General features: G+C 41.1%; 1 protein-coding gene across 4 annotated transcripts in view; it reads left to right on the top strand.

The window, feature by feature from the left end:
- LOC109064256 (transcription factor HIVEP2-like) overlaps positions 1–18338 on the top strand; it is a 68369-nt gene that overhangs the window by 35270 nt on the left and 14761 nt on the right. For 3 of the 4 annotated variants that reach the window (XM_042746520.1, XM_042746519.1, XM_042746518.1), the window contains one exon: positions 14567–14719. The gene's annotated coding sequence lies outside the window, so the exon portion shown is untranslated. Of the gene's footprint in view, positions 1–14566; positions 14720–15695; positions 15820–18338 lie in introns of all 4 variants that reach the window. The other variant, XM_042746521.1, reaches the window with a different exon arrangement.

Raw genomic sequence — 18338 nt, 5'->3', positions numbered from 1 at the left:
TTTTGAACGGTGTTGTTAAAATAAAAAATGTGATTTTTAAAAAAAATTATTATGAAGGTTATGGATAACGACATGCTAATCTCAATCTCCCACTGTACAGAACAGTGTCATGATGTTTGTGATGTAGCTGAACAATAAAAAAAATCACATATTTAATCCATATCTAGCCATCAGCTTTTGACCCAAGCTACTGCATTATATTAAATCGCATGAAATTATGACATTAGAACTCACTTAAATTGTTATCCCAAGAAAAGGAGTGTCACTAAAACTGAAATTGCTGTAAATGTCTGTAATGGAGAAGGCCAATCCCCATATGCCCACTGTGCTGAGAGTGGTTCATGTTGTTCATTTCTCATTGCCAGTTAAGGGAGATCTCTCTGTGATATTGAGGAGAGGAGGCTGCCACTTGTCCATCTGTGTACAGTCACACCAAACAAAAGCTGAGCAGGAAGCCGTTCAGTAGTGGGAGAAACTAGATCTTTATTTGGTTCTGTCTACATTTATCACCCATGGAGAAGGCCGAAGCTGTCCAGGTTGAAAATAAAAATGGGCGTCCTTAGAGAAAAGGGGTATCAGTTTTTGGCTCCACTATTGGATTGTATGAATATTGCAGTTTGGTGGAATCAGTCATCGGTTGCATTAGTCAGGATGTGGCCTTAAAGAATGAAACCTCAGCTGCCATAAGTTTGATATACTATTCAAATGTCTGTATGGGTCTGCTGAAAATTCAGCTTTGCCATTGCAAAAACCCAAAATAGATTCATATAGAAAACAGTTGCTTTAAATTGTGATAATATTTCACAATTTTGCAGTTTTTACTGTAATTTTATTCAAATAAATCCAGCCTCAGTGAGCATAAAGAGACTTTTAAGAACTTTTTTTCAAAAATCTTGAATGGCGGTGCATGTGGATAATATCTTTTTCTATTCTTTAATTCTTTGTCTACACTTGATTCAGTGTACATGCTTGCAATAAAATGCCTTATGGCATTCCTTATCCATTGTAAGTTTTGCAGCATATATACAGAAACTCTGTCGGTGTTAAACCACACCAGTGGACTGCCTGTGGGGATATCCCATCAGCAGGTAGACATAAACACACTGAGAGATCCTCACACACTCAGACTCCAGCATATGCAGGGCACGCATGTCTGGTCCACGAAGAGGGAGGAATGTGGAAAACCTCGTAACGTACCTCTGATTTTCCACTCCTGCTGTGTACACATCCCATTATCAGTTTTATAAGACCGCTGGAAATTCCTCCAGTGAGGTGGCTCCAGTGCACAGATGCCCCGGGCGGCATGGCCGCTACATTCCTGACTGGGGGGCCTCTTTCCGAGACAACTTAGGGTGGCCCCTTCATGGCTCGTTTAATAGTGATATAAAAAACTGGTATGTTTTTTCTTTTCCCACTTCTCCAGTCATCAGCATGCAATGCAACACCAGATAATGTGTATAGAGCTGCATGCGTGCATGTTTTTGTGCGTGCAATATACTGTGACCCCATGAGCTGGCAGGTCAGGCAGTCATTCGCTCAGCGTTTGTTGATCCAAAAGTAATTAAATGCAGGTTAAGTGTTTTTAGAGATGGAAAATCGAAAAGGAACTGTTGATAGATTTCTAACGTGTCGTGGAAGAGGATTGGTTGCATAATACGCAGGGCGGACAAAAGGTTTCTAAGCCAGATTTCAGTTTGAATGTTATTTCATTCTTGTTAGTGCTTGAAATGGGTGGATTTACTGTATGGTTGTCAGAACATATTTTGACAAGAACGATACCAGAAAATCATGTCCTGTAGACGTGATACAGGCAACACAATGCAAAATGTTATGTAGCAGTACCAGTATCAGTTCTTACCTTCTAGAAGTCATATGCTTGTATTATCTGTGTCAGATAAATAAATGCACACAGAGTTCAAATGCAATGCAGTGGATATTGAATCTTGCTCATTCAGCAAATAAATGGTCATGCCTGGAATTCATTTACCAGTCTATTTTACATGGTATCGGGGAGTTTTTTTTCCCTTTTTTTCTATGAAATCCAAATTAACACACTCGGAATGTGTGACGTCTACAGCTGAGAATCTTGAACAGATTTGACGTAGTCACATTTCACTACAACTCAACAATAGAAAGTACATGAAAGGCTAATCTGGGTTAAAATGGGCTCAACCTTGTTTTGCTTTAGAACTAAATTTGTCCCAGAACTACGTGTTAATCAGGTGCAGCTGTGACGTGGCAGCTTTACCAGCTCTCAGATCATTTTCATAAAGCATCATGGATTGCGTGGTATTTGGGTGTTCTTTCTTCATTAATCTCAAACGTCTCAATCAGGTGCTGCAGTGACGTGGCAGGTAACAAGTTTCGTGAAAATGACAGGTTACAAATTATTATAATGTTCTGTTCTATATTTACCATGGAACTATTTTTAGCTAGATGACTTTAGCAGTTTTTGGTTCCTGGGTGGCAAATATTGCTGACTACTTACTAAGAACAGATTAATGAAACTGTGAAACCAAAATAAACACTAGACAGACTTAACTATAGTAATTTATCTATATTTGTCGATATTAAATATTTATGTAATGTTAATTAGCCCTATTTTTAACTTTGCCATCATCTAACTCTTAATCTAACTAATAATTTATTAACCTCTATGTAATATTTAGTAATTTTTGAATACTTTTTGTATTGTACTAATGCCTTAATTCACTGCATTTAAAACTATTTTTTAATTATCAAATAATTTAGACAAAATAATTATTTTAATTCACCTTAAAAGTTTTAAATGTAATTATTTTTATTTAATGTCTGACTGATATTGTACCAGTCCAACTAACAGACCTACATAATGTGATGTATACATGTTCCAGCATGTTCATCGGATGACATTGGGAATCAGACAGAAATGATGTGTGACATGAATTTAATCCTTCAAATATTCAATTATGCATGTATACTTGGACAGAGTGATAGAATGTGTAGCTTGATTATAACTGCACATGTAAATATATTTAGTGGGGCAGCTAGACCTCAGCTGCGAGACAGCTTATCCGTTCTTGCTTCATGTTAAAAAATATATAAATAAAAAGTAGCCACGATTTGCCTATGCGGTTTGTTTATGTGTTTATTTACTACTCTTTCCCTAGTCTGATGTGTCTCTGGGGATAAATGTAAATACACACATATAAACAAGCTCTCCTGGGATCCGTACACACCCTTAAGAAACGTACACAAACAGCATACATACACACTTTAACATTCAAGAGGCCTCATGTGTGCATTCCTGCTCGAGGCCAGATGATGAGGACTTGTTTGTGATGGGGGCCAGCAGTGACCTCAGACGCTTAACAGAGAAGCTAGTGTACCCCTCCACCCCTCTGACACACACACACTCGCTCAGCGCAGTTTACCCCTCCGCCCCAGTGAGGCAGCACAGCATCTGTTATGTAAGTCACACACACACGCTGCCAGAGTTCACCGCGAGGTTCTCGACAGAGTTAGGCGGTGGACTTCAGTGACACCTTGTCCCTTCCATCTGCGAGGAGGTCTGCATTGTCAGAGACACAAAAGAGGGCGTCCTGGGTGTTACGTAACACTCACATCTCGGGATTTTGTGTGCTCATCCCTCTTCGTATTTCTTTGCACTAAATTGTATTTGCTTCACACTTAGCTCAGATCTCTGAGGACAAATGGATTTGATTGTGTAAGACAGGGCTTTCCCCTTGAGAGTCAGCTTATGACATCAACTGAACTTTCCTGTCTTCCACAGTTACACGTTCCTGAAACCTGAAAAAAGGGTTTTGTGTCTGTCAGGTGAAATTAATGTTCAAGTTGTTTGACTGTGGCAGACGTGTTTTTGAGAACGGAATCGGAGGGGAAATTGCAATGGCTATTCCGTCTGGAGCGTTTGATTTGTGTCTGGGCATGGGTGTTGTTTTTACTTTGAGAGGTGCTGATAGACAATAGTTTGCTTTTAGAATGACATACTCAGTGTTGACTTGAAAGTTATGCAAAAAATTAGAAACCTGAGTAGTGAATTTGAGCTTGAGTCTGAATTGAATGTGATGAGATAAACATACATGTATCAAAATTATAGAAAGAAAACACTTTTCTATTCTGCATGCAAAGTGTAGGGTGAATCACATATAAACAATACTTGTGATGCGGTTCTTTTTAAAGAATCATATACATGCAACTTGACTAGTGTATTCTAAATCAATAACTTGGTTCTTTTTAGTGTGTCATATATTTACAGTGTGTAGTCTCATTCATTAAACTGATTCTTTTAATGAATCGTTCAAAAAGACTCAAACTTCTATGTGAATCAGTCTGATTAATCTGAATTAATCTTTTACTGTATGAACTCACTGAATCAGTTAAAACAAGTTTTAAATCAATATCTGACTCACTAAACTGCAGTATGACTCGCAAATTAAACTGCAAACTTATGGCATTTGACCTTTGAAACTCTGTCATGGAGAGGTTTATACGTATATCATTACTATTGTTTTTATTTATTTTTAGGTTGTAGTTTCAATATGCCAGTCACTATAGATTGGTCTGTAATAAGGTCTGCTTCGTTACAGTCTAAATTCATACAGCTGTAATTTGGTGATTGTTTTACGGGTTCATAGGGGAATATGCTAACCTGTTAAAAATAGCCAAATAGTAGCCCAATAGTATCTGTTTTTGCTGTTCACCGCTTCCCAGTATCACATGTGACTCAGCTAAATGCAGCCACGGTACAAACATGATATGGAACAAGCTGAGCGGGAAACATCGGCACACGGAAGGACTCAGCGGCATGTCAATGGAACTGGAAAAACAATTATCTTAATTTCGTATTGAGGGGTTTCGTCCCAGTGCTGGGAGAGGCTGAGAAATTGTGAATGAGCGGTTCCATCCCCACTGTGCTGCCTTTGTGATGTAGTTGTGTCTTTTAGAAATGGAAATTCACGGTCAGATTACACTACGGACCTGTCTCTGGAAATGAACATGCCCGGGGAGAGGACTCGACACGTTATGACAGATGTGGAAAATGCCAGAGAGCCGCTTGATTTTCCACTTTCCAAGCAGCTTGGAAAAATAATTTCTCAAAAAGACTCACAACAAGGGAAAGAAAAAAAATGACAATGCCATCAGAAACTGCTTTGCGCTTGTTTATTTGCGTGCTAGTGCCCCAGCTTTTCCACGGGTATATTTGGTCTGGGGAAATCTGGCCTGTTCCTTCATTTCTTTTTCCTCCAGTGGTACCCAGAGTTTCCAAGCCTGGAACTGTTAATCAGTGTTTGTTCTGGGCCCAAGTGTGTGTGGCAGACCCCAATTCCATGGCTGGAAAACCTGGGGCCTGCCTCTCTAGTCAGAGCAAACTTAACAAAACAATTCACCATTCTTCACCTCACATCCTTTGTCTCCTCACTCAAAGACAGCTATAGAGATTTGCTCTTGCATGTGGGCGGATGTGTACGTGTGTGCGAGCGAGTCAGTCGCCTGCACTGTTGTGGTGTTGTAGCTACATTCTTGTGGGAGTTCAGTTCGCACCTTTACATTACCACTTCCTCCAACGTCACTGACACAGTTGCGGCATCAACAGTAGTAGTCGCTGTGTGGATCTCAGCATTGCAAACTGGGATGCCACCCAAGATTGTGCATTCACTGATTTTCTGTGATTGTAATCTTAGTGTTGGTGCTAACATCTTTTCAGTTACTTTTACTATCTTGAACAACTTGATGGAAAGGATTAGTAAATGCATCAAAATCAGGTTACGCTTGTGCATTCTCTTAATGTAATATCGCCAGTTTGCACCTCATAGGTCCAAAGCCACTCAAGTAATGGCGGAAAAATCTGTCCCCACTGTGCGCACACTTGAGGCCCCTTCAGGAATTGAGACAGGCAAATTTAGATGAGGGGACAGAATTAATATAGTTGCCTGACACTTCTCTTTCACTAAAAAACACTTTATATCAGATCCCTAGAAGCCTGTTTCTGCCTCAAGTAAAAAAAAATAAAAAAATAAAAATAAAGTAGTATAACTTGTTATATCCCAGAATCACACCTGTATTACTCCTAATTATGACTTTATATTTCAAAATCTGACTTTGTCTCACTATATCGACTATATCTTGTCTTTTTCTCATTGACTTGTTTCTCATAAAATGCATTTATGTCTTACATCAGCAAGATCTCTGAATTAAATCTAACCATCTAATTACAGATGCACCGATTAAATCTAACAATCTAACATAAAACTTTATTTCTTATAATTATGAATTACTCTCATACCTTCATATCAAATAATTTGCTTCTCATAATTATGCCTCCATATCTCATAATTATGACTTACATCTCATATCTCAAAAATATGGCTTTATATCTTACAACTGCAACTTTATTTCTTGTAACTGTGACTTTATACCTCACAAGGTGACTTAATATTTCACAATATTGCATTATTTTTCATTTGAAACTTTATTTAGTTATTACATGCTTTATTTTTTATTCTGAGGGTAAAAGCAGGCTTTCTTTTGTAAAGCAGTAAAACGCTGCAGCCGGTCTGTCAAAAATGCTGAATATTATTTATTTTAGCCACCTCTTGCATGCTGAAAAAGACTGGATGCATTGTTTGCAATTATAGGTGTGCATTTGAAATAATTGTCCAGCCACAGTCTGTACAAATTTATTCCATTAACAGGAATAAACAAACTTTTAGAAGTGACCACCAAAAAAATGCATTTGAAAAGACTATATGAAAATGTATCTTACATTAGCCAGCCAATGACTTAAAAGCATAAAAAGCCAGGGGTAAAGAGCAGCCATGTAAAGGAAATGGAGATGCTGTTATTTTACTGAAGATGCCATAATTATGATGCCACAGTGGCTTCCTCTCCTTCCTCACACAGCTGTGACAGTTCCACCCTCTGCACTTGAGCCAGACACCAAAGATGCTTTGTCTCTCCGTCAGATTCCTGGAAGTAAAGGCTTTAATCGCATTACACAGATAGGCCCAATTTGTGGGAAAGGCCAGTCTCTGATAAAGATCTTAGCATCAAGGATTGTTTGCAGTTGGTGTCAGTAGAGCGAGACTCTTGACAGTGTTTTTTTTTTTCTGGTGGGAAATGGAAATATGGCGATTCCTGGGAAAGTTGGCACCTGGACGGCATGACGAGGTGTGACTCTGGCTCTGTTATTGTGCATGTGGGACACAAGCTACTTTACAAGCTCTTCCCACAGGCACAGCATAAAGACAGGGTCCTGTTTTTGGAAATACAACCATGTCCTTAGGACTCAAGTGGCTCAAAACGCTCTCCCTCCCTCTCTGTTTCCGCTGGATTATGTGGCCTTGACTGCCAGGCTTGACTGTAGTGGGCCACTTTAGCCCTGCACTTCAATATTAATGCATCAGGAGGATTTCGGAGGGGGCTGTTATTATCTCCCACACGTGTCTGTCTCCAGCAGAGTGACAGTTAAAGGGACAGGCGCCACAGAGCAAACAGGCTTGTGTTCTCTTATGATGTGGGCCAGCCAGCAGAGCCCAGAGAAACACTGCGGGGTGACTGATTGATATTCTTGGCCCCCAGGATCGTCCCCTGTGGCCTGTATTCACTCTTAATTATAGGAGTGGTTGGAGGGCAGGGCACTCTCTCTCCAGTAATAATATTATTCTATCGGGTCTTGGGGGAGAGCCGCAAAATGTCAAATTTTCTCAGCTCCGTTAATGGCTTGGTGATGCACTCTGATCATGGGTAAAATCCTCCTGTGTAGTTGGAAATGGAGTATGGTCGAGGTCGAATCAGCAAATTGCTCTGTCTGCTTTTCTTTTGCAGTATGTAAGCGACTCATTTATGCATTAACCACCGTCGGTTCTTCTCAGAAAACTTTGTCTTGAAGAAGGGATTTCAGCAGCAGCACAGCCTCCTCAATGCTGCTGTTGGTTTAAAAACAGCTCAGTGCAGACACAGCAGAGTGGATATCAAAGGCCAGAGAATGGTATGACCACGGCACTGTTATCCCTGCAGTAGTGAATCAGCACTTCACCTCCTTGGAAACAGCTTTCCTCAGTGTTTATGGTATAGCAATGCTAGATCCACTTTTCAGAAAGACAACAGCAAGTCTAATGTACTCTTTATGTTTCCTAAAGTGCTGTTCAAGTAGGCACACAACTCTTTCTCTGACTTTTAAAAACTGCAATACTCCTTTTCATGGAAGTGTCTCTTGCTAGAAGTGTGACCATGAGTAATGAATGCAAGTAGGACTCTTGCATTAGTTCCTGGACTCAGTGTCACCTTTGACCTAGACTGAAGTATATATTTGTGTCACTTAGGTTTGCTCATTGTGAAAATTTTAATCTATCTATCTATCTATCTATCTATCTATCTATCTATCTATCTATCTATCTATCTATCTATCTATCGTATAAATAATAATAATAATAATAATAATAATAATAATAATATATAGATTGTAATGTCAGCTAATGAAATGTTTCTGACTAACAGTTTTGGCAGTGGAAAATGATTTCTAGAATACCAGAAACTTGTGCTTTGCAGATGCAGAACTGAATTCTCACGGAAAGTCACCTATAAAGCTGTACTGAAATATTGCTGTACACCCTCATTGACTCTGAGTTCTTGCTGAAGTATGGAAGGAAATATTATATAAACATTTTTCACTTGTGAGTTGTGTAACACAGGTTTCAAGACATTTCATCATAAATCAAGACTGAAAATCAGATTTGGGTTTGCGAGGATGGAAGGAGTGGCGCCATGTTACGAGAATGCTGCACAGGAAGTGCTGTTTACTCCTAGGAGAAAGCAGTGGGTTATTGGTTAGAGGATACAGCTGAAAGCAGCTGGTTTCTCTCTACTGGTCTATCAAAGACCATTACAGGAAGAACCTCTTCCTGCTGCAATACCTAATATCCAGGAAGAAAAATGTCTCGCGTCACCTCAGATAATTTAGCAGGAAATTGTACACTATATTATTCTCCCATTACTCTCCAGCCAACAATCTGGAATGACATTTTTTTCAACGAAAATGTGTTGTTTTGTGTTTCATTTTAACTGGTGCCATTGCTGATTGGGTGTTAATAGCCATTGCTCCCTCAAGTCTCTGGACTCCTCAACCTTGAGTTGGTATGTTTATATATGGTGGGCTTCTATAAAAGGAGCGCATGTCTCTCACAGTGTAATGGCACTGTGCGGTGGTTGTGTTGCCCGAGCCCATCAATTACACAGCCATAAAGCTCTCATTTCAGCCCAAATAGCTGCCATTGCTGTGTCAAGTCCCACCAAACTGCCTGGGTACTTTTAACAACCACCCTCCCCCTCGACTGAAGTAAATTGGTGAAAAGGCATGTTAGAGAGAAAATGAGTGGAAACTGGACAGACGGGGCCTGGATGTATTTTACAGACTGACTCAGACACCAGCTCAGCGCTAGCTTCTTGACTTGTATAACAGTGCGGAGATTGGAACAGATAGAGCGAGCTTGACTCACAGTGCTATCATACAGAATCTGCTCTTGTTTTTCTTTAGTAGAGGAAGGAGAGAGAAGAACAGAAGGACAAGTGGGCGTACTTGCCTTGTGCGGCAAAAGACAGCTGAACCCAGTGACCTCGCCATGGTCCTTGAGGAGAGGTTCTTCTTCAGCCCTCAGCCAGTGTGGAGGCCAGGATGGGGTTTTCTATGAACCAGTTCCTCGAGTCGTTCTCTCGGGGTGCTTGATTCTGTGTTACTATCACACCCAATGTGATGTGCTCAGCTTGTGCGATATAAGTCACACTTCCCCCATTTCAATCTCAGGGGAGGATTCTCTTGGCTGCGGATGGACTCGCGCTGATGCTGGCACCATTCCTTCACCGCGGCCTGCCTATGATCCGAAAAGAGTGCCGCTTGTGAAAAGGGTGACAAGGATGGTAACTGGTCCACTCATCCCCAAATGACGTAAATGTCACTTCCCCCTTTCAGTCTGGGCCTAGAAGTCAGATGCACAGCGAAGGGCTGGAGGAGATGACACTGATTAGCTCGCTCTGGGGGCGACTGTCGTGGCTTGCGCAGGATGGCCGTGGCACTCTGTGATTAATGCCCATTAAACACCATGTGGCTCCAATTTGTTGCAGCCCAAATCCTGTCTCCCAATGCGCTGATTACAGAGCGAAAGCCCAGCTCTTCTGCACCTGCTGGATTGAGGAGATGCTCATTGTGCCTCGTTCTTGGTTATGTGGTTCCATTGACTCTATAGATAAACAAGCAACAGAGAGACAGCACTCCCTCTGGAACTTTGCCTAATCAACAGTGTGTGATCAGGGCTTTTATAGTTCGTCTAAATCACAATAAACCATGAGACTTAAATATTTTTGTTTCAGCAGTTTTGTTTGACTAGAAAACCTCTAGAGGTATTTGCCTCTTGATGTTTCAAATTAGTCGTGAGCAATGAATCAATTTCTCGCCTTTTAAGACTGGACAACTCGTAAATCATTAAATACCTAACAATTTTCCACAGGGGTATCTGGCTGGGTCTGTTAAATGTGTCTTTTATTATCTTGAAATTCTTGCAAAGCATTTAAATTGTTCTTGACATTGGAGCTGTGCTATAATGGTTGCTGTGTGCTATTTTTTACAATTATTTATTCATTTCCATATAAATGTTTTATATGTACATTATGTTTAGTTGCCATTGTATTTTCCTTTTGGTTCGTAGATACTGTTCAGATGGAAAGGTCCCTTCTGGATTGACCAAACATAGACAATGACACATTTGAAAGTAGTTTTTCTGTCAGAGTACAAAGATGATTGAATGGCCAACCCACTGACCAGAAGAAAACCCTTTCTCAGTCTGCTGGGAAGATCAGACATATTAGTTAAAAGCACAGAAAACCAATATTGCCACAATTATTTCCGATCTTGATTTTGGCCTGTCATTGGAGCTAATTTGAGTACAAGTCAGCCTGTGCCATCAGGAAATCCACTTAGCCTGATTTCCCGGCTCTTGTGAGGGGAAACATGACACTGGACCCCAGCTGTCCAGGGAACACTCACCGTCCAACAATTAAACGTGTGACTATGATGTCATGACCACAACTATGCGCCGAATTCCTCACTGATGCACTCATCTATCAGAGGTGCTCTTTCCATTGAAACGCCCTGTCATGAAGAGACATGGGAATCAAAGGGTGGAAGAAGCAGAGAGAAAGATGGAAGGGGGGGATTCGCTGGGGGATTGTGTGCAGCTGGTGCTGAAGGAGAACAACAGAGCCTACTGATTTGTTTGTTTGCACTGGGAGACATGTGATGGTTTAACGGGATCCTTTCCTTTTTTCTGCCTTCTTTTTTTAAGACTAAGCCGAAGGAGGGAGCTGTCACCTATGTTGGTTGTGTCATTTGTCAAAAGTACTTTCCAGTTTCCTTCTATAAATTTTTAAGTCACCCCATTAAATATAAGGTAATTGCATTGTCTCTATATGGCGCCTGGAGCTACAAGTCCTATTAAAGAGACACAAAGGCAGCGAGTGTTAAGAGTATTTATTAAAAAGAATGATATTAATTATGGAGGAGGACTTGAACTTATGATGCTGTGAGGGTCACGAGTGTAGACTTGTTCACATAGTGGCCAATCTTGTGCATATCGATGACAATCCATGGATGGAGATTTGACTGATGTTGGGTCAGTCTATTCTGGGTAGTAACAGTTCCTCCTCACCCTATTATTTGTCCCCAGCTGTTTTTCATTAAACCGACTTCCTCAAGTAAAAAGAGGCTCGGGTTTGGAAAGGATGGCGTCATAGTTTGTCAGACATGCAAGAGAATGCAAAATGATACATGGGCAGAAGAAAGGAGGTTTAAAAGAGAATGAGTAAAAGAGGAAATGAAAGAGAGTGGTGAGCGCAATGGAGGTGTCTGGGTGAAGCAGGTGCACCTGACAGAGTGCACATTGGTTCCCATGGTTGCAGGGCCGATACAATGAGAGGCGAGTCAGAATGAAGACAGCTCTTCTAGCCCCAGGGCCCTTCCTCCTTCGTTATACATTTAGCTTCTTAATGCCACCTCAAATGATCTTGCTAACTTTCCTGTATTACTCTGCATGAATTTTTTAGCACCCTGAATAATGTTGTGGAAGTGAGGCAACAGGAAGGCTTGTCGCCTAGACAAATTTTACTCAAAGGATGTGGTTGCTGCCCACGTGCGATATTAGAGCCGGGTTAGTGTAAATAAGGCTAAATGCACTGAGCTACAGTCAGCTGCTCAGTTGCTGGGCAGGATGTGCCCAATAAACTGGCTGTATAAATCGTTACGTGAAATTCTGTGACTCATATATTGCAGATCTCTCTAAAAATGTACCTAAATAAATAAAAAAAATCAAATCTGGCAGTGTGCCTTTACATCTTAGCATGCAACACACATTAAAAATAGAAGTGGAACATTCAAATAAAGCATTGTTTAAGTGTTTTGATATTACATAAGATCCATCTGAAAAACTAGGACTTCCTCCTGGTTTATCAGGCTGCTCTATTTCATTTTTATGAGGAGTTTGTGTTCTCTCACTGAAGTAAATGGAAATGGATTAGGGTAGAAACAGCTTCATAATAATATATTTCCTGTGTCAGTTCTGTAATCGTATTCACTTTAAGACAAAGAGGCAGAAAATGGTGTGAGGATGTTGGGAAGGGGGTTGGAAACGTATTCATGGCATGACATTATATGGCACGTTTTCCTCCGAAATCATTTTGCTGAAATTACTCAGACCATTGAAACAGAAAATATGCATTCACTTGTCACTCTTTACATTTTAATTCACACACTGTGGAGTGGCACAGAGCATAGTTTATGAGAGCTTTGACAAAATGTGCCACATGTCCTCAAGTACTTTCAAATGATAATTTCCAGGGAAAAAAGTGGAGGCATATAATTACAGGCAGTTATTTATACCCTGTACATCTCCAATTCATCGCCTGTTCATTTAGCTAACAGCCCTATGTTGGGTCTCTATTTTGGATGCTTTTTTTTTTTTTTTTTTAGATGAAGCAAGCACTCATTGCCCCCATTACAGCACATCTCAGTGGTAAGAATAGTTTCTCTTGTGAGTTCTTGATGACCTGTTGTGGGTGAGATCCTTGGTTGTGGGTGAGCTCCTTGGTAAAGGGTTTTGAGCAAGTAGTCTAAATACTATAGCTGGTCTTTGTTTCCCAAAAGCATCATAAGTCTACATAGAACATTGAAACCACTGGCAGAAACCATTTGTTTACTGACACCAATGTCATTTTAGCAACCAAAATATACTTCACTTCTAGTGATACAGTTGATGATTTGTTTTAATATGAAGACATAATAAACACTCCTTATAATGGAATTGTTAAAACGTTTTGAAAGTCTGATGATTTGATGTGCAGCGTGATATATCTGAGCTCTGGTGAAAGGTTTTTTTTTGTTGTTGTTGCGGGTGAGAGGAAGTGATGCCTGTGTTTACCCTGGGTGAGCTCCACTGCAGATTGTGATGCAACCTCACAGAAATGTCTTGTTTTTCTGGGTTAGCTGAGCTTGTCTTAGTGCAGCAGAGCAGCATAATGGTGTTTGTAATATCTCCAGCCCTGGGGCACATTTTAGATTGCGAGGCTGAAGTGCACAGCTTGGCTGCATTCACTCCAAGGCAGGGAGCATGAAAACACTGTCAAGCATGCTTCTCTAGGTGGACTTTTGGAGAGCAGGCCTGAATAGCACTACAAAGGCCAAGCAAATTGTTTAACTAAGAACTAAGACCTTAAGGTTCTGCTTTTACTTCTGGTATCTTTATTTTCTCATCATAGTATAAATGGATAGATGTGCAGTGCATGCTTATTTTACTTGTTTTAAGATAAAGGAATACATAAATTTGTAGTCATGTTCCATTATTCTGTTTCGGTCCTGGTATCATAAGTGCCTTTTTTATAGCAATATTACAGCAATTTTTTCTTTCTCCATCAGAGACTGCTGGCCAAGATTCAGTCTCGTCCAGGCACAAACAATGGAGCCCTGTGGTCGTCGTCTGGGTTCTTTGCTATTTTAATGTCTAGAAGGCCCTTTTTGCCATTTTAGTGTCTGTGTGGTTAAAGGCAACAAATTGAGTCAGACACTTTGCTGTATATGATAAGACAACCTTTTTCTGCAGATTACCAATCAGTGTAATTATGCCCAGTGTTTGATTATGGTGTATGCATTTTTTGTAATTTATGAATTGGCAAAAGTCCAAGAAAAAATGTAGACAACAATGTGTAAGATGCACAATACCATCATGCAGATGTCACATGAAGGAAAGGTTGATGTTTAATCAGTTTGAATCTGTACTGGCATGTCTCATAACATTGCATATATTATCTCAAAGACAGACACTTCATTGCAATATGGTTTGTGCATAAACACATCAGAGGATTCATATTAATAACGCACAATTGCTCCAAAGTGAGTGGAAATATTGCTCTAGCAGATACTCAGTTCCGGGTTATTTATTCGATATGAAGAGCCTTAAGCTAGACTGATAGTCTCTCTTTAGTCTCACATTATCATTAAACTTGTTTCCTTTCATTGTCTCTACAGTGGTCTGCATAATCTCAGCACCCTGGCAAGGGGATATTACTTGTCACCCTACTGCCCAGCCTTCGCCTGCCTAACCTGACTTCCAGAGAGAAAGCAGCGTGAGGCCTTTACCCTGAGAAACAAGCAGATCCCAGACTTACAGAGAACCTTTGGGTGAGTTCACAATGTCACACCACACAAGAGCGAAAACATTAGGATGGGAAGTATCTGGGAGGCCATGAAGGACCCAGGTGTTTAATATGGAAAAAAGTGGAAAAGTGAGGTTAGGGAGACACATGTTCCTCGGGCTGTGCATCTGGCGGGACCATGTGCTGAGGTTGCATGCCTCACAGATGCAGTAGGAGGCATCGCTGATTATATCTGATTTACCACTGCTAATAAAACTTTTGATTAGCATGGGAGTGGAAACATATAGATGAATCCATATTTAAGAGTGCCTTTAGTTAAGTTCAAAGATCACAAAGGATATTTTGGTAGTGATTCCAGTTTTTAGTCCTCCACATGTAAGGCTGGAATACACTACAGATTTTAAAACAATAGGCATCATTTTACAGAGAAAAACTGTCCATTGTACTCTAAACATCTGAGGATCACACACTACCAGACTTTCAAGTCTTTCCGAACATGAACTCGCACAGAAACATGCATCTCATTGCTAGGAGATGGAAGACAGATGAAAGCAATATGTGTTCTAAAACTGACTCAAAATACCGAATGTGATTGATATCCTCTGACCGGATGGAATCATAGTCTGAAGCACAAAAATCATACATGACACAGTTTTCTGTTAAATCTTTCAACTTCGACTGCCCAAAAATGGCAGACTGGCTCTGACTTCCAACAGCTAAAGTGTCCAGACTGCAAATAGGGCCAAAAATCTGGGCAAAAGTCATGTAGTGTATTCCAGCCTTTAGGCCCCTACAGCAGTGCAAAGATAGTCCTGTGATATTTTTGTGGATGCCACAAATGCCTGTGCTTCAGAGCTTGAGCCGTGAACAGTGACAGGGTTTATTTTCAATGGTGCTCAGAGTAGTGGCAGCCAAACGTCCCACTCTTGCATGTTCGCCCAGCAGTGCTTAAGCTTTTAACCTCAGACAGTGACTAGAGCCATTTATTTGTTCTACTCTAGGAGGCCAGGGCACACTTGTGGCAGATGTTTCAACTCTTCCACTCGGGATCACAACTTCCAGATGCTCTCCCTCTTGTTTTGCACCTTCTCTTTATAGAATTTTGGCAGTGGAAACCTTTCTGAGGTATACCGTTCCACCTTCTTTGGCTAGTCCTATGCAACACCTTTTTTTGATGCACTTGCATCCAGTAAGCTGTGGAGAGACCTTCATGTGGCTGAAGGGTTGATGTGTTAGTCTACAAGATACAAGCTGTGTCCAAACCCCTTTTATGGTAGTTAGTCATTTACCCTTGGGTTCTGTGATTTCAATGTCAACAACTGACCACAGGTTATACTTTTATACATGGTTCAGTCAACCTAATGAGGTTCTAATGTAGGTGAGAGGAAGTGAAAAAAGCAAGGATATAATTTCAATAAGGCATAATGTTGTAAGTGGGGAACCAGTAAGAAAGACAATTAATCAGTTCCTCCACAGCTGCTTCCTGACATTTCTGCAAAATGTTGTGGAAAATTTAATGAAGGCTAGCTTGTAATGGTTTCAAGCTTACCCGGTGGAAAATATGACAGTCTTTCCATTGACAATTAAGACCAACATGAAGCCCTGTTTTTCCCTTTTTTTTATTATTCCAGTCTTTCCTTCCATAGGGCAGTGTTCTGTGTTTAAGCCAAGGCTAAATGGAAACATGTACATTAAAACAGACACAGCTGTGGAGTCTGAAAAACCCTTAGGATTGTTGGTGCTTCACTAAGCAATCTAAGCAATGGCACCTAGAGGAAGATTTAGTGTCAAATCGCATGTTCCCTCCCACAGTCTGCAAGGCGGGCATGTTTTTAAACACCGCCTCCAGGAATGCATCATGAATCCATCTAATGACCTATACATGGTGCTGATGATCTTTTCCCTATTTACTTCCATGATGTATTCCTGCATTGCACCAGTCCACAACTATGCAGCTCTTGTTTTGGGAGCGGGTTATTCACAGAGAATGTTTTCATCTCTGCCGTTTTCAATTATCGCGCCATCCTGTCATTAAGCTGCTCTGCCCCATATTGGACTCCTGGTGTGCCTCAAGAGTCCCGGGCCAGACCTCTATCCCAGACCCGGGTACATTTTTCCTTCCAGGCCCCCCTTTTCTCTAGTGGCCGGTCCAGTCACTTATTTGATTGGTAACAGTATCTCGTGTTGGGGATAGTGCTTGGGCTTTCAGAGTGGCAGTTAAATTAGACATGACCTCATGTTGAAAGGGATTTATTCTCTCCTTAATAGCTGTTGTGTATTCTATCAGCAGGCACTGCCTTTTGACCCGACACCCACAGCAGCACTCCGATCGTGGTACTGTCCCAATGTAGACCTCTTCTGTGACAGTGAGAAAGAAGAGAGAACTGCTTCTTGACTGTAATACGTTTACTCAGGGCTTCCCATCAGACCCCTGCAAATGGTTGGTGGCTTGTAGAAATAGATATCAGTAGCTTTTTCAATATTAAGACATAAACGGTGGACATAATAACTGGTCACTTTCTTAACTGCCATTTCTGTTCGTCAAGATAAATCGCAACATTCCCCAAACTGAGGCTGTGCTAATGTCTTATTTAATGGCTGATGTCAGGGCCCAGTCAAATTTTAGCGCATAGCAATTTGTTGAGAGAGCAGCCGTCTGGACAGATGATGTTATTTAAATAATCACCATTGATATGATTATAATGACAAGCTAATGGATAATGTGTCCTTTCCGCTGGCGTATCTCAAAACTAATCAGAGCGAGCGAGCGTTTTCTCCCTCTTCTTTATGCTGTGATATTGTCCTTATGAAAGAATTGCCCATCATTTCCATGAATGTGAGTCTGTTGATGCTTGATTTTTCCGGCACATTCACTCTCTCGCTCTCACTGAGTCGCTGGCATCACAGCTGCTAGATAATTACGCATTCGACCAAATGTCTTGAAGGGTTGTATGCACCTCGTTTCCGGCTGTGCGCGGATCACAGCAGCTCTGCCATCCCTCTCGGCCCACACAGGCAGAGAATTGGATGGGCTGGGTTGTGTAACTGAAGCCCCTTTCATAACGCAATTCATCAGCACCATAACCCTGCATGGTATTCATGCCTTCTCCTCCCACACAGGAACAGTCACCCACTCTCCTCACCCCGTCTCGAGATGGCTGTAGATGCTTCCCACGCATGCTTTCTCTCTTCAGCGTGCACATAAATGCTTAGGCTCTCCTGTACAGTGTTAAAAATACTTCCCCTTTGCTTTAATGGCTTTTTCCTCTCCTCCATATAGCTTTGAAAGACTGGTTTATCTATCTGAACTGCAAGTACGGCTGTCTTTTCATGAACTCCTATCAATCCTCCATTTCCTCATTTCAGAAGGCTTTGAAGGCATTGTAACTATTGTCGAACGGTGCATTATGGAAGTCCGGTGCCCTTGGAATGTGATTGCGATATTGCCGATGTGTAGAACTCCCCTCCACTGACCATCTGGACATGATTTTAGCAGGCTTGTGTCTCTGCACTGGCCTCTCACCCGGCTGCATGTGGAGCTGGATGAGTCGTCTGCCCGAGATTCAACTTTGTATTCTTAATGAGGAGTCAGTTTGACACTCCAGGGGGCTGACTCACACACATTTTGGGTGTTACATCCTCCA

This window comes from Cyprinus carpio, chromosome B20 (assembly GCF_018340385.1).
Source record: "Cyprinus carpio isolate SPL01 chromosome B20, ASM1834038v1, whole genome shotgun sequence".
Lineage (NCBI taxonomy): Eukaryota > Metazoa > Chordata > Actinopteri > Cypriniformes > Cyprinidae > Cyprinus > Cyprinus carpio.
This window is presented reverse-complemented; position numbering and strand designations above follow the sequence as displayed.